We start from the raw sequence: 17423 nt of genomic DNA, 5'->3' as shown, positions 1-17423 counted from the left end.
GGGATGATATCTTCTTGTGGAGGACATGCTCATTAATTTTGAGGGTGCTAATTAGATCTTTTTCAAATTCCAAACGGAGGTATTTAAAGCTTTTAGTGTGCCAGAACAAGCCAGAGTTACCCATAATGCTTTTGTCACCTATATTATTGAGGAGTTTCACCTCCGTTTTATCTCTATAGTAGTAGAGAGTGAGTAGTAGAGTGAGTAGTAGAGAGTAGTAGAGCGAGTAGTAGAGAGTGAGTAGTAGAGCGTGAGTAGTAGAGAGAGTAGTAGAGAGTGATTAGTAGAGAGTGAGTGGTAGAGAGTAGTAGTAGAGAGTAGTAGAGAGTATTAGAGAGTGAGTAGTAGAGAGTAGTAGCGAGTGAGTAGTAGAGAGAGAGCAGTAGAGTGAGTAGTAGATAGAGAGTAATAGAGTGAGTAGTAGAGAGTGAGTAGTAGAGAGTAAGAGAGAGTGAGTAGTAGACAGTAGTAGAGAGTAAGTAGTAGAGAGTGAGTAGTAGAGAGTAGTAGAGAGTGAGTAGTCAGTGTCAGTCAGTCAGTGTCAGATAGTCAGTGTCAGCCAATCAGTGTCAGTCAGTGTCAGTCAGTCAGTGTTAGTCAGTCAGTCAGTGTCAGTCAGTCAGTGTCAGTCAGTCAGTATCAGTCAATCAGTGTCAGTCAGTGTCAGTCAGTGTCAGTGTCAGTCAGTGTCAGTCAGTGTCAGTCAGTCAGTGTCAGTCAGTCAATGTCAATCAGTCAGTGTCAGTCAGTCAGTGTCAGCTACAGGAGCTCTTCTGGCCTGGTTCTCTGGCTCTAAAGCAGCTCTGATGACCTGGTTCTTTGGCTCTAGAGCAGCTCTGCTGACCTAGTTCTTGGGCTACAGAGCAGCTCTGCTGATCTGGTTCTCTGGCTCTACAACAGCTCTGCTGACCTGGTTCTCTGGCTCTAAAGCAGCTCTGCTGACCCGGTTCTATGGCTCTAAAGCAGTTCTGCTGACATGGTTCTCTGGATCTAGAGCAGCTCTGCTGACCTGGTTCTCTACCTTTAGAGCAGCTCTGCTGACCTGGGTCTCTCCCTCTAAAGCAGCTCTACTGACCTGGTTTCTCTGGCTCTACGCAGCTCTGCTGACCTGGTTCTCTGGCTGCAGAGCAGCTCTGCTGACCTGGTTCTTATGCTCTAGAGCAGCTCTGCTGACCTGGTTCTCTGGCTCTAAATCAGCTCTGCTGACCTGGTTTCCTGGCTCTAAAGCAGCTCTCCTGGCCTGGTTCTCAGGCTCTAAAGCAGCTCTGCTGACCTGGTTTCTCTGGCTGTACAGCAGATTTGCGGACCTTGTTCTCTTGCTGTAGAGCAGCTCTGCTGACCTAATTCTTAGGCCCTAGAGCAGCTCTGCTGACCTGGTTCTCTGGTTCTACAACAGCTCTGCTGAACTGGTTCTCTGGCTCTATAGCAGCTCTGCTGACCCGGTTCTATGGCTCTAAAGCTGTTCTGCTGACCTGGTTCTCTAGCTCTAGAACATCTCTGCTGACTTGGTTTCTCTGGCTCAGCAGCAGCTCTGCTGACCTGGTTTTTTGGCTCTAGAGCAGCTCTGCTGACCTGGTTATTTGGCTCTAGAGCCGCACTGCTGACCTGGTTCTCTGGCTCTAATGAAGCTCTGCTGACCAGGTTCTATGGCTCTAAAGCAACTCTGCTGACCTGGTTCTATGGCTCTAGAGCAGCTCTGCTGACCTGGTTCTCTGGCTTTAAAGCAGCTCTGCTGACCTGGTTCTCAACCTCTAAATCAGCTCTGCTGACCTTGTTCTCTGCCTCTAAAGCAGCTCTGCTGACCTGGTTCTCTGGCTCTAGAGCAGCTCTGCTGACCTGGTTTTCTGCCTCTAAAGCAGCTTGGCTGACCTGGTTCGCTAACTCTAGAGTAGCTCTGCTGACCTGGTTCTATGGCTCTAAAGCAGCTCTGCTGACCTGGTTCTCTGGCTCTAGAGCAGGAAATATGGTCGAGGGATTGGTGGGCGCCCTCACTTGGGGAATGTCCCCGCCCAGGCCAGTATGGTAAGAACTTAGGGGTGTTAATGGACACTGCCCTTTCCTTTGACCGTCAGGTAAACAGGACCGTTTCCACCTGCTGTGGGATCATCAGGATCCTCAGAAAGATCTCCCATTATCTTTCCCCAGATGCTCGGAAACAGGCCACTCTAGCATTAGTCTCTTCCAGACTGGACTATTGTAATGCCCTTTACTTGGGCATTAACAAGAGTCTCATTCATCGTCTTCAAATGGTCCAGAATGTTGCGGCAAGAATGCTATTGAACCTCCCTAGATTTGCCTCTGCCTCGGCGACACGTAAGAACTTACACTGGCTTCCGATGCACTGTAGGATCACCTTTAAAATTCTATGTTTGTCCCATGAAGCCTTCTATGGCACTAGCCCGGAGGGTATCAAGTCACTTTTTCATCTTTATACCCCCAGTAGATCTCTTCGTTCTTCCAACAAAAGCTTTCTTATGGTCCCCAGGTTTGCCAAGGCAAAATGGGGCCGTAGAGCGTTTTCCATTGTGGCGCCCAGATTGTGGAATTCTCTCCCTCCAGAGCTAGCAGGGCAGCCCTCTCTTGCTCTGTTCTGTAAGGCCTTAAAAACCTGGCTTTTCTCTGAGGCATATTCGTAAAGCTGTCCCCTCTGATTTGTGTGTTGGATGACCCGCGCTAGCGCCTTGATGCCCTTGGGCTAAGTTGCGCTTTACAAGACCTTATTCATTCATTCATTCAGTTATTCAGCTCTGCGGACCTGGTTCTCTGGCTCTAAAGCAGCTCTGCTAACCTGGATCTCTCCCTCCAAAGAGCTCTGCTGACCTGGTTCTCTGGCTCTAAAGCAAAAGCAGTTCTGCTGACCCGATTCTCTGCCTCTAGAGCAGAACTGCTGACCTGGTTCTATGGCTCTAAAGCAGCTGTTGACCTGGTTCTCTGGCTCTAGAGCAGCTCTGCTGACCTGGTTCTCTGGCTCTAAAGCAGTTCTGCTGATCTTGTTCTCGGCCTCTAGAGCAGCTCTGCTGACCTGGGTCTCTGGCTCTAGAGCAGCTCTGCTGACATGGGCCTCTGGTTCTAGAGCAGCTCTGCTGACCTGCTTCTTAGGCTCTAGAGCAGCTCTGCTGACCTGGTTCTCTGGCTCTACAACGACTCTGCTGACCTGGTTTCTCTGGCTCTACAGCAGCTCTGCTGACCTGGTTCTCTGTGCTCACAATGCATGTACCCGACTTTGCGAAAATATATTTAAAAATAACATACGTTTATTATAAGTACAAATATAGTATTTTTATGAATATCTTAGATAATCTCTTACCCTAATATGTATATTGAAGACACATACATATCATTTTGGAACATACATTTTCTTTGCGGGAGCCGCGCACCCAGCACGTATATGACGTCACGCAGAACCCGCCACAGCGCAAGCATCTTGTACCGTAATGCGCATGTGTCGTGAATGCGTGGGAGCAGGAGTCACAGACTGGTCGCATACCAGTCGCGCACATCACGTAATATTAAATGTATATGATGTAACTGAAAAACACGCAGCCGTCGCACACTGTACGCGGATCCTTCACAACTGTTTTTAAATGACCGCTAGAATCTGCACACCCACCGTGATGTGTAGGCTTTGAGTGCGCGACTCCGAAAAAAATTTGGTAAAAACATTTTTTTAAAGAAAATAATATAACTATATTAAAATAAAAAATAAATAAAAAATGTATCAATATTTCAGTTTGAATACTTTTTTGAATTTGTTTTGCAATTTTCAGAAAAATATATAATGTTATTTAATGAATAACATTATATATAAACTGTTAAAAAACTGTAGAAAATTAGTACAAAAAATAGGTATAACTACTATCACACTTAAAAATTAGCTTTTAAAAAACCTTTGAAATTCACTGAAAACAACCATAGGTTTCAGAGACATTATACTTAGAAATTAGCATTTAAAAAAGCTTTGAAATTCACTGAAAAACCATAGGTTTTCAGAAACTTTATAGTTAGAAATTAGCATTTAAAGAACTTTAGAAATTCACAGAAAAAAAACATAGGTTTCAGGGGTGTTATAGTTAGCTGGCCATTTCACTCGTACAAAACCATAGAAATTCCTCAGTTATAGTTAGTTCTGCTAACTATAACTTGTGCGCCCGCAATGCACTGCTGATGATGTCACATATTGCATCATTCATAACATGGTCAGTGACACCACTGATGACATCACTGATGACATCTCAAATTACATCACAGATGACATTATCCACATGATAATCAGATACACCTCATCATACACTAGTATAACCTTTCATCACTCACTGAAGAATACAGAGTATCATATTTGAATCCATTGACACAGCAATTCAAGTATCTAAAAACCCACTCAGTGATTCCTAGATCTACACACACATCTAATCAATTACCTATAGATTCACTCATACATGTTGTCAATAGGAAGCTATCAAATATACTTATACACTTATATTGACATTACACACCAGCACACATCCTATTCCGTTATGCAGTCATCCTACTCACTTTTGCAAACAATGTATAACAGGTGAGTACGTCGGGATACGTTGTTTAAATGACTTTAGGTGAATATTTTGATGTTCGAAAACTCTACACTTACAAAAATTTCCAAGTGAAACCAGTCAATGTTAGCCTATGTAAGGACATTCAAGTTACTGGTAAGTACGGTTAAAATTACTTTTCAGGATCAGTACTGGGCTCAAAGATACAGCACTGAGATCTCTCCTAAAAACAGGAGAATAAATTGGAATTCGTAGTTCGGCTGATTTTAGAGCAATATTTGCAAGTTACAAAACTCCAAACTTAGAAGAATTGCCAAGTGAAACCAGTCAATGTTAGCCTATGGAAGAAAATTCAAGATACTAGTAAGAACGGTTAGAATTACTTTCCAAGATCAGTAATGGGCTTACAGATGCAGCACTGAGGTCTCTCCTGATAACTGGTCAGTAAATTGGAATTCGTAGTTCGGCTGATTTTACTTCGGTCCAGTATATATAGAGCCACTTTCCTACACCACCCCTTCCCTTCACCACTGTGCAAACACACCCTGTTGTGCATTTTAAGTTGGGGATTTTTTTTAATACTCGTATAATAAAAGAGAGAAAGAATTAAAAGTAAAAGAAAGAGCGAATAGGTACGAGGACATAAAACGAAACAAAAACTGTTTAACAAGTTTCACTTTTAGAAAAACAACATGCGCAAGTTAAACAGAGGAAATGTAAGCATGTGGCAACTTAAAAACTTTATGCTTTATTTATTTTTCTAATGCAAGTATATTATTATGATTTCTAAATGTAGTGTGTGAAAGTATAATTATACTTTATAAACGAAATGACCAAACAACAGTTCATGTATTATCATCGCGAAAAGAAAATACTACAAAGAGGCAGATAAAATAAGGTTTGAATATGTACAATAAAAAAAAAATCAAGTAATTCTCTTTTTCTTCTACAGTGAAAATGGGTCTATCAGTATGTATATTGTGTAGTACTGTGACGTATTTTCACTCATGAAGACCTGGAGGTTTATCGTTGCAAGCAGTAAACATGAAAAAAATATTAATGTCAATTAACAAATAATAAAAAAATGCTTTTTAACAGTCACAATATTTTCATAAAGAGTAATTGAAAAGAAATGTACAAAAAACAAAAAAGAAAGATGAAGTAGTGAGGGGGTGTTTGTAGTAGTACTTCTATTCTACTTTATCTGAAAGTAAATCATGCCCTCTTATATTAATAAGAATTTGGGGCAACACGCTGACTACCAGACGTACCACTAACTCAGTGCACCATAAATAATCACCACACTCCCTTATTTAGGCAAAATTCAATAGTCAAAACACATTTTTACCAGTGCGGTCTAACTGAACGACGCATAATCTCAGGCTCAACACAAACCGCCCCTACCTCAGTGTAGCACAACTCATGAACACTTTACGATAGAATCTTCTGTGTATTATTTCACATATAGTGCTCCTACCTTTGTACAGTCATAAACCGTTTACGATTGAATATCTGTGTATGATATCATGATTACTATTCTACTTGTTACCAACAGCAACATAATAAAATGGAGTTGAGCACATGTGCCCGTACCCACTTCAACTATCTTCTGTGTCTGAGTATTTATTATGTTTGTAAAATGCTGTTTCTGCGCCCTCCCACATTATATTGTACTGTAAACAGCGTATGCATCCTCTGCCAGTAACAAAATCTTTGATTATACAACTTTCTCTCGCTCATTCTACAAATAGGAACGTACAAACTGGATCATTACAATACTGCAAAGAAAGTCTATAGTAAATTTATAAGTGTGTGCTATTTCTCGTTTTTTTAAGCATATTTATATAGCGCGAAGTCGACCCAAAACTATATCAGCAATTTACATGAGCACCGTATTTACAGTACATTTTCAGGCACGCGTAGATTACATAATTTCTCTACAATAACAGGTTGTGGACGCGCCTCGAATACTGATTTCCAGCACCAAGTTCGACAGTGTACCTGAATGACCACATACGTATATATATTAGCTGCCCTTCACGTGCCAAAAAACTGCATCCTAAAGCTTTCATAGCCCGGTATTACTACAGCTACAGCACTCCACTGAATCTACAACAAACATTCATATTTGCAGAAATACATCATGTCCACCATGTTTTATGTGTGCAACTATAGATGAATATAGGGTCAGTGATACCCCGTACCTTCCATATTGACCATTCTGTGGTACTTTACAGATATAATGACACATTTGCGTTTAAGAGCCGGTGACGTCAGCACTACAAGACGGACACCCGATCACTTGATTTCTCATATAGCTCATGACGGAACGACGCTCATAGCTCCAAAATCATGGTTCACAGCATTGCGCAGCACTGGCATACGTCAGGCTAGCCCACTCCGCTTACGCTTCTAGGAAAAAACAAAAACGCAACATTGCCCAAATTTCCATTGTACTGATTTCTTACTTCCAGGTCTAGTTGTTAAAACGGCACACACACTCCCTCATAGCTGGTATACACCCACACCACACCCATCCAGCACATGCGTCACTACACACGTGACCTTACCAATAAAAAAGACAGGGCACACGTGTTCTACGCCATTTTAGAGTTTCTCCCATAGCAAGCGCTGTGATGGCTCATCCTAGTGACAGAAAAGTGAACTGCGAATATTCTTTTCAGTCACTCTTTCACTTCCTCTCTCCTTTTATAAAAAAATAACACACAATGTTTACTTCCTTTTTATCTTACAGGTTATGTTTCACAAATTGGTGCCCCCCCAAACACCTCTAAAGCTCAACATTCGTACATTCTGCGATGATGCGCAGCCTTCGTAACAAGGCCTGAGAAGGCTGCTTTGACACGTGGTGCACCATCTTTTAATCACGCCAATGGCACAAGGTGAGCAAAGAAGCTTGTTTCCGAAGCAACGACAAGTCACCTGTGGGCGGAGAGAGTGGGTAGTGTGCAGCAGCTTGACTGTGTAGAAATGTACAATTACCTTCGGGCACTGAGAATAGATAGGTTGCAACAATCTGAGGGGCAGATTTACAAGCCCCTTGCGCCACTTTTGTGTCACTTGTAACATAGGAAAAGTGGTGCAGGGAGCTTGTAAATCTGCCCCTGAGTGCGCAAGAAAAAGCACTCACCTCCGGACTCTGGGAGTCAATGGGTTGCAACAGTCTGGGTACGCAGTATTGAGAACTCACCGCTATGCAGTGGGAGTGCATGGGATATAGTGCTTTGGAAGAAAAACAGTGCACAGACACCTCCTTACAGTGGAAGTTGATGCAATAAATTATCCTTAGTGTACAAATAAATAAAGCAAGCATCTACTTGCGCAGTTGTATGTACTATGCTGTTACTAACTCTATATACTATCTTTCAGATCACTAAACTGGAGGGTGCACCAGCAGGTGCTTGGACACTCAATGAAGGCAAAAGGTGAGCTGCGAAGATTTTATCCAGTATTACCTGCTCCATTTCTAACTTTCTCTCTCTTACATTTTAATGTCGCTTTTCTCTCTTTCTCTCTCTCACTCTCTCTCACATTGTTTCTCTTTCTCTTTTAAAGTTATGGACGGTGCTGTCCACTCTGCCGATATAAAAATCAAGGCTAAATTTATTACTCTCGAGTGTAGAACCAAAGCTGAGTTCAAGTTGTGAACTCTGTTGGTCACAGTGTTTACACAAGGTAAGCAGAGCGGCCTAGATAAACAATGCCTCCGATTAAATGCGTTAGAAATAAAGGGGCTTATTTAAAATCCCCTTGCGCCACTTTTACGTCACTTTTAACATGGGAAAAATAACGTAAAAGTGGCGCAAGGGATTTGTAAATAAGCCCCAAAGAATATTGCCCTGCATAATGACTTGATCTCTCCACTAATTCTATCTCATCTCTGAAACATTTTAAAGACCTGTTGGTCCATACTGTAAATCTGACGCAGTAGGCACTTGCTTACAGACACCTCTTGAACGCAGGTCTAAAAGAGAGGTGGAATGTATCCGGCACACTGCTCACGTGCAAATTAAAAAATATTGCCAAGTATTACCTTAACTTGTAATGTTTTACCTCATTTAGTCACATCGATCTAATTTTGAACACTTATTTTCATTTTTGTTTTGCAGATTACCTACCCTACTTCTATTGGAGTCCATATCACATTTTGTTTATTAAATTTTTTCTTAAAGTTATGTTTCTAGTTATTTATTATATTGTTACCTTTAAATTACTTTTCCAGTTATTTATTGTTGTTTCAATAAAAGTTATTTTTAAAAGTATATACGTCTTCTTTTTCTGACAACATTTCACTATTATTTAATGTGATATAATACAGTTAGAAAACCTTTAAAAATAGAAATGATATTTAAAACTAGAAGTATAATACTAAGGCTAACTCTTTACCAGCTCTTTACCAGAGTCTATAGCTACGACTAACGGTTCCTGTGGAAAACTTTTAAAACTCCAGCACAGTAACTGTTTCGATTAGCAACATAGTGTGGTGAACTTCTAACCTCTGCGCTCACTTAAGTATTCCATAAACTGTTACTAAGGTACAAGCAGTAAGCAGTTTGGGGGAAGGTTTGAAAGGTACTGGCTGAACAGAAACCGTTATATTTACCCAGGATCCTCTACATGACAGAAAGGAAAGCTCAGTAAAACAGAACACTGTGTATCAGATTTACAACTCCCACGCCACTTTTGAGTCACTTTTCACATCTTAAAAGTGATACAACAGTAACGCAATGAACTTGTAAATCTGCCCCTATGCACATTGTGAGCAAAAGAAGTACACAACTCATTCAATTCTTTATCAATCACAATTAGACAGTGTTGCTTCACGATTCACAATGCACTTCAATAAATACTTCGTGCCTATTTAAATGGGAGACGAGATTGTTGATATTACAAAACTTAGTGGCATATTTACAAATGCGGAGTTAAAATTGTCGCCGCTTTAACGGCTGCAAACAACAAAAAAAATGCCGAAAATGGACTTCAAAATCCTTTGTTATCTTACCGGACGATTTTCTCAACATTGCTGTTTGCTATGCAAGAGTGAGAGCCACCGCCCGGGGCTATAAAATAAATGGTTGGGGGGGGGCTCCAAGACCCCCCTTGCAAAATTAGAAGAGGGGGGTCACAACGACCCCCCTCAAGCCCTGGGAGGGAGGCTGCATGGCCCTCCGCCGGAGCCCTCGAGGGCCCTGGGGACCTCCACCCCCCACGGCCGGGTCCTTCAGTGTCCCAGGGTGCCTACCCCCGGGACACTGCTGTTTGCTATGAGAGGGAGGGAGTCTCGCGGCTCCCACCCTCCCATAGCAAACTTGGTTTTGATTTTGAAAGACAGAGAGGTGAAATCTGTTCTCGCCTTCAAAATCCAAACCAGATAGCTTTTCCACATGCAAGTTAGCATCTCCACATGTGGAAAAGCAATGCCGGCTCCTGAAGGACGCGAGGAGCCGGCGGGGGCATTTTGGCTCCCCCCACGCACCCCAAATTTTTTATAAGACCCGGGGGATGGGGTCCCGTCGGATATTAGAAATTACTGATAGGGGCTATTTTTTACAGTCGCGAACCCAGCACGGCGCTCAGTGCGGCCCATTGGTATGCACGTGCTGGATGCACCTCTGTAGGGTGCGCGACTCCAGCGCCTTTCGTGCACAACTTCTACGCGTTTGGAAGCCGGCATTGCTTTTCCACATGGGGAGCTACTAGCATGCGGCTCCCCATGTGGAAAAGCAATCTGGTTTAGATTTTGAAAGAGAGAACAGATTACCTTGCTATGGGTGGGCGACATGGGCACCTCGGGACACTGCAGGAGCCGCCCCTCCCACAATACATAAAGCCCCGAGAAGTGGTAGTCCCCGGGGCTTTAGGGACCTTGGACCCACCCCACCATTTTTTTTGTAGCCCCCGGGGTTGACGATTCACAGAAATTTAATATTTCTGCCCCCGGGATTTGGCCCCCCGGGGCTAATTATGAAAAAAGCTCCATTTTATTATTCATTTTTTTAGCCCCGGGGGATGACGGGGCCCTCGAGTGCTCCAGGAGAAAGGCCACGCAGACCCCCTCCCACAATACAAAAAGCCCCAGGGGGGGTGGTCCCCGGAGCTTTGGGGACCTTGGAGCCCCCCACAATCATTTTTTTTTGTAGTCCCGGTGGTTGACGATTCACAGAAATTTAATATTTCTGCCCCCGGGATTTGGCCCCCCCGGGGGCTAATTATGAAAAAAGCTCAATTTTAATATTTATTTATTTTACGGCAGAGTCCGCGCACCCTACGCCACTTGCCGTGCCTTCTGGGACCCCCTAAGCAGGTCTAGAGGGTCAAAGTATTTCTACCCTGCCCCCTTTCTACATTTTGTACACTTCTTCCACTGGCTTTTTCAGCCTCGCTTCTACCGAGGCACAAATGGCTGTCAACAGTTCCTGGTTTTGAATGCTGACAACCACTTGCCAGCCAATTAGCATTCAGCGCGTGATCGGAAGGGTGCGCTGAGGATGCGGCAATCCACCGCGGCCATAGATATATAAATGCTTTTAACTGTCATTTTCTCAGGAACTACTGAACAGATAGACACCAGTTAAGCAAAAGGCACAACTCTGAACTGAGGACTACCTCTTTGCCAAAGAAGGCAGCTGAAATAGACATTGGTGTTTAAAATGAAGGGAACATCATACCCACTGGGGTGTTTATTTTTACTTATTGCTCGGATTTCAGATGAACTCACTAGAGAAATACGGCGCAGCACTACAGGAACCAGAAGGCTGTGAATACAGCCACGCCCACTGAGGCAGGCTCTTTAAAAGTAATTAGTGCACGTGTTGAACAGTTTGTAATCCACAGCGTGCCATTGAGGAAGGGAAATACTCCCGAAACCGGTCTGGCTGTTTGAACCTGTTGACTGTTTCCTCCGTTCTTTCACTGCATGCTGCTGTCCTTCAATAAATAATGGAACACTTGCACTTTCCTGACGGCTTCTTCCATGTGGGTAACCTTGAACCTTGTTTGAGTATATATATATATATATATATATATATATATATATATATATATATATATATATATATAACCTACTGGCGGTCGCCAGTAGGTATATATAGTTAGGATTTTTTCTCTATGGGATTTTTGAAAATTCTATGTCTAATAACTTTGGCGTTTGTGGATGGAATTGGCAGAAATTTTCTGGAAAATGGAACATTTTGTTTCTGAGCAGCCCCTGAAAATTTGGGGGGGGGTCGTCAAGGGGGGGCCGAGAAAAAAGGGGGGGTCCCAAAACGTGTTTTTGCCATGCAATTTTCCATAGGGCGGTTGGCCTCACTTTTAGCTCGAACGGCTGAATGGATTTCCACGAAACTTGGCAAAATTGTAGATATTGTTTGCCCGATGTGCCTTTGCTAGGTCTCAAGATATGTGGTCCTGTGAATTTTGAGTAAATTAGGTTTAAAAAAAGATATATATAACTAGAGCCGCGCCCGTTACGCGTACCGGGGAGCGCTCCAGGCGCGCCACGCGACTTGCGCACGGCAAGCTGATTGGTTCTCGGGTGTCTGTAAACATTCGAAACAGTCCGCAGCGGCCGCCATCTTGTGTCTCGGTAGGATTGAGACACAAGAGGTGGCAAGAATCAAAGGGGGGAAATGAGCAAAAGGGGGCAGGGCACACCCCCCTGACCCCCTACTTTTGATGTGGGGGCCATAAAAGGCTCCCGCGGGTGAAAATTTTTTTTTTTTTAAATTCGATTTTCGCGGGGGGGAGCGCCCGGTACGCGCACCGGGGAGCGTACGGGGGAGCGTACCATGGAGATAAAAAATGACAGACTTTTTAAAAAAAAAAAAAAGCTTCTTTTTATAAATTGGAGGTAGTTCTGAAAAGAACTTTTTTTTTGATTTTGTTGTTTTATATATTTTTTTTGTTTTTGTTGTTTTATATTTTTTTTAGACTTTTTAAAACAATTTTATATTTTTTTGGGATTTTTGTCAAGGGAAAAACAAAAACAAGGATTCCAAAACTGCTCAACAGGAGCAAAAAAATGTGAAAATGTAGGGACTGGAAGAGCAGCGGTGTTGCTGTTTCTTTAGGGCAATGAGTTCAACACTCTGCTCCCCATAGCAGAGCAGTTCGTCACACTCCGTGCACAAAAATGTGATGCCTGCAAACACCGGCTGAATGTTAGGGACCATTCTTCCACGGGGTGGTCCCGAAGGTGTTGCTCCACCAGTGGAGGTGCTGCCGCCATCTGTGGGTACATTCCGTGCCAGCTCTCTGACACTCTCCCTGGCAAAGTTGTTAGGGTGTCTTCTTTTCACATGCCTGATCAAATTAGCATTTCCAAAACTATATTTTTTCAGAGGATTGCCTCTGGATAAACTACTCCCACATATTTGGCAGGTTACTTTGGGAGCGTTGACTTTTTTCTGTCCTTCAGGGATGTCGTAAAATTTCCAGATGAAATGGGTTTTTTTCTTTTGCTGAGGAGGGTCCTCATCTAAAAATCCATCTGAATCACTGCTGGATGACTCTCTTGCAGCCATTGCTGGAGATCAGAAAAGTAGGAGATAAACAGAGTAGACAGAACAGCTCTTGCTCTCTCCAAGTACAAAGCAATAGTGAGAGAAATGGGTGGGTTTCACACAATTTGGAAAAAAAAAAGTTCTGAACCAATGAAAAGTGTTATTTTAAAGTCACATGGTTTGACGCGCTTACGCTACGCGCCCCGGGGCGCGTCCGGGCGTGTATCGTAAGCGCATCGGGGCGCTTACGTTGCGCGATCGTATGCGCTTCCGGGTGCGCTTACGCGGTGCGTCATAAGACGCATCTCGCGGCTACGCGAAACGTGTCTTATGACGCAAGGCGTGGCGGCTACGCAATACGTCACGATGTTGTTTTCGTTCGCGGCAATAGCGCTTCCGGGACGCGCATCAGTACGCGCCCCAGGGCGCGCCGCAAGATTGCGCTTACCCGTGCGTTCACCTGTCCGCGCCCCGGGAGCGCACCAAAAATAATATAAAAAAAAATAAAAAAATTCTAAAATATAAAATTCGATTTAAAATGTATTATTTTTATAAAGATTTACTATTAAAAAACCTATGAAATTCACTGAAAAAACCATAGGTTATAGACCATATATAGTTAGGAATTAGCATTTACAAAACCTTGAAAATTCACTGAAAAAACCATAGGTTATAGACCATATATAGTTAGGAATTAGCATTTAAAAAACCTTATTTTACTCACACAAAACCATTGAAATTCCATATATAGTTAGTTGTACTAACTATATATCGCGCACCCGCAATCCACTGCTGATGATGTCACATATTACATCATTCATGACATGGTCAGTGACATCACTGATGACATCACTGATGACATCTCAAATGACATCACTGATGATATCACTGATGACATCTCATTTGACATTACTCATGACATCATTCATGTGATGATACGATGAACCTCTTCAGACTCTAATATAACCTTAGATACACTCAGTGTAAACAGACACTCACAGACTGTCACTCATCCATGGAGTTACTCACACACCTAATCAGTCTTGCAAAGAATCAATCACACCTCCATTTCCTCAACTATATAGTTAAACACACCTTACTTATTGAAACATATAATAACACATATTTACTCTGTTATACAATCCCTGATACAAGTTCACAATAATGTAGCACTGAGATATCCATTCACTCACCAATACACTCATGCACACAGTAAACCGCCCATACAGCTGTTTCCACATGCACTTTTGAACCCATACATCTAGTGAATCAACTGCTCACACATCTATGCACAGAGTCATACACCTCCCAGACACCCACACACACACTCAGTCTCCCATACAAATATTTGGCCAACTAATCAATAACCCATATAGTTAGTCATATAGCTAATGATCAACACATGCATCAGATTACAAAACAACAGACACAATGGTGCACAATTTAAAACAGTTTAGTCACTAACCCATGCACTCAGTGAGACACATTTATTCACTCACTTATACAGACAGTCATGCACCTACTAAATACATCATCCAGACACTTATACATCCACTCATTCTTCAATATATAAGACATATTTTAACTTTACAGAAACATACAGTCACTGGATGTTGTCATCAGTGATGTCATCAGTGATGTCATTTGAGATGTCATCAGTGATGTCATCAGTGATGTCACTGACCATGTCATGAATGATGTAATATGTGACATCATCAGCAGTGGATTGCTGGTGCGCGATATATAGTTAGTACAACTAACTATATATGGAATTTCAATGGTTTTGTGTGAGTAAAATAAGGTTTTTTAAATGCTAATTCCTAACTATATATGGTCTATAACCTATGGTTTTTTCAGTGAATATATATATATGTAGCACTTTTTCGTGCACAGTTGTAACAATGTACAGTTTAGCATGCAGCAATGCATAATGCCCAACCAAATATATGTAGGAGACCTTCAAGAAACGTGAAACTGGTGCAGGTTTTATCCAGTAGTATTTGGAAACATTGGCAACTCAAAGGTGGTAAATTCGCCCCTAGATCGTGGAGTAAACCCTGTAGGGTTGCAGAAATGGGTGTTTCTTTATGATTTAAATTTTTTTAGAATCGGGACAAGTGTTTTTTCACAGGCCGCTAATGGCACATTACATTGGTAACCAACCACCTGATCGATAGGACCCTTGAAAAGTGGCGCGCTTAATTTGAGCAGGAGCCTTCAGGTGCTCAGCACCTGCACTTCTTTCACAGGGCCGGGGCTACAATTTCTGACCCTGCAGATGGTGGTCTCAATATTAATTGTTCAAATAAAAAATAAAAAGAATAACATACATTGCATGGTTTCTGGCAGGTAAATGTTCATAGACAGGCCAGAATACGTGTATCTCCAAGTTAGTGATCACAAATCCAAGAAGTCATCGACAAACTATGTCTTGCATTCTATTCCCAGAGTCTGCTGCACCATGCCACTGCCTGAGCCTAAACCTCCCATTGGATAATTGTAGCTGGGGGGCTGGCTCAAGACAGAGTTGAGGCAAGGAAGCTGCAAGAGCGCATTTAAAACTTGTGAGTGAGGGCTCTTGAGGAAGAATAAGCTAAAGTAAGTGTGGACTTTCCACTTGCTGTGTAGCCAGAGTAGCATATCCTGCAGCCCTGTATTGCTGCTATCCTCAATGTGCTCGATGCGGCTGTGGCCCAACACAACTTTTGTGCGCCATGGCGTCACCTGTAGAATGTGTGCGCTGCACCCCAGCATGGTAATTGCTGAGCGTGCGTGAGTCCAGTAGGCACCACAGCCATACTTACCGGCGTTGGCAGCATTACGGCTTGGAACAATGCCTGTGCTGTAGCAGGCAGGGTCACAGCAAGCTGAGCAGTGGATGCCAATGCCATCGCCTTCCCTGGACCTACTAATTACAGGCAGCACTAGTAGAGACATCACCTGCTGTGCTCGAGCAGCTACCTGTTCTGCAAATGACCCAGTTATACTGCACTGATTCATATATGCAAAAAAAGAATTTTCATTTGGTGTACATTTTGTTTTTGCACTCGGTGTATTTTATTTTTTTTATTTTTTTATTAAGCATTTGTTTCAACAGTCAGCCGGACAATGAGCAAAGTAAATATTACAATCAGACAAAGGTAAAAGAAGAGTATCATTGGCCAAGAAAAAGAAGGGAGATCACATAATAAATAAAACTTCCTACAAGGGAAACGATATCTTATAAGGTAATTAAATCATATTAAACCCAATTAGTTATAAAATCCCATATTTTTTGACCTTGTGTCCTTTTTTTTATCCCTTTAAGTTTATACATTGCCATTTCTAATCGGTATATAGAGAGATATGATGAGACCGGGGCTGATTCTATTCACATGTTTTTTAAATGTATGAAACTCTCCCGGTTTATCGTTGATATAGAATCTTTCATTAATAATAGCCTAAGAATTGATGTGAAGCTAACCCCTGAATTAGTAATCCTAGGCATTCAAACGGATCACATCGGTATTAGACCTACAGCCGAAGAAGCCTTTCTGTTTATTTGTATGTCAATTTTTCGTTTCTGTATTACTTCCAGATGGATTGATATTGAACCCCCAAGTTTTTATCATTGGCGATCTAAATTGCACTCGGTGTAGGTAAGAAAGTAAAACACATGTCATCTTCCTCTTCTTTAGGAAAGACAACAGGAAAACGCAGAGTTCAAAATAGCAGGGGCATGTACAGGCTGACGACAGGGGTCACAGGCAGCAGCAGTGTTATAGATGAGAGAGAGAGCAGGAGTAAAGAGGAGAAAGAAACAACAGGAGAGGAGAGAGATAAGACGGAGCTACGTCGAAGAAAAGGAGAGCAAATCAGATACAAAGAGATAGCAGCCATTATGTGAAGAAGAGAGCATTAAGAAGAGAGAAGATAGAATGAAAGGATGTAGAGGACAGGACAGAGGGAAAAAAGCAGACAAATGATAAAATGGAGACACAGCTAATCACTGCTAGAAGAGTGATCGTAAAGAGCCAAGATGGAGGGGAGAGTGAGCAGAGCATGGATACAAGTGAAGAGAAAAAAGGGCAGGGGTAGAATTAATAGAGGGCAAATCAGAAATGCAGGGAATAAGGTAACACACCTGCTGTGACAAAGATGATAGAAAACAATTATAGAGGTGAGAAGATAGACTCTTAGAGCAAAGACGTCGGGGACAGACGACAGATCAAGGTTAGAAGATAGAGACTGAGGTAGTGAGAGTGTTGAAAGTGGGGCACACCGGAGGAAGAAGTGAGCTGTGGCCTCATTGGCAAAATGTTCAGCACCTGCACTTCTTCTTTTACAAATTAAGCACTGCCGGCGCTCGCTGGCAGAGCGTACCGGCTAAACA

General features: G+C 42.5%; 1 protein-coding gene across 2 annotated transcripts in view; it reads right to left on the bottom strand.

The window, feature by feature from the left end:
* The window catches only part of PKNOX2 (PBX/knotted 1 homeobox 2), a 3383295-nt gene that overhangs the window by 375986 nt on the left and 2989886 nt on the right, over window positions 1–17423 (bottom strand). The window lies entirely within an intron of this gene.

This window comes from Lissotriton helveticus, chromosome 3_1 (assembly GCF_964261635.1).
Source record: "Lissotriton helveticus chromosome 3_1, aLisHel1.1, whole genome shotgun sequence".
Classification (NCBI taxonomy): Eukaryota; Metazoa; Chordata; class Amphibia; order Caudata; family Salamandridae; genus Lissotriton; species Lissotriton helveticus.
This window is presented reverse-complemented; position numbering and strand designations above follow the sequence as displayed.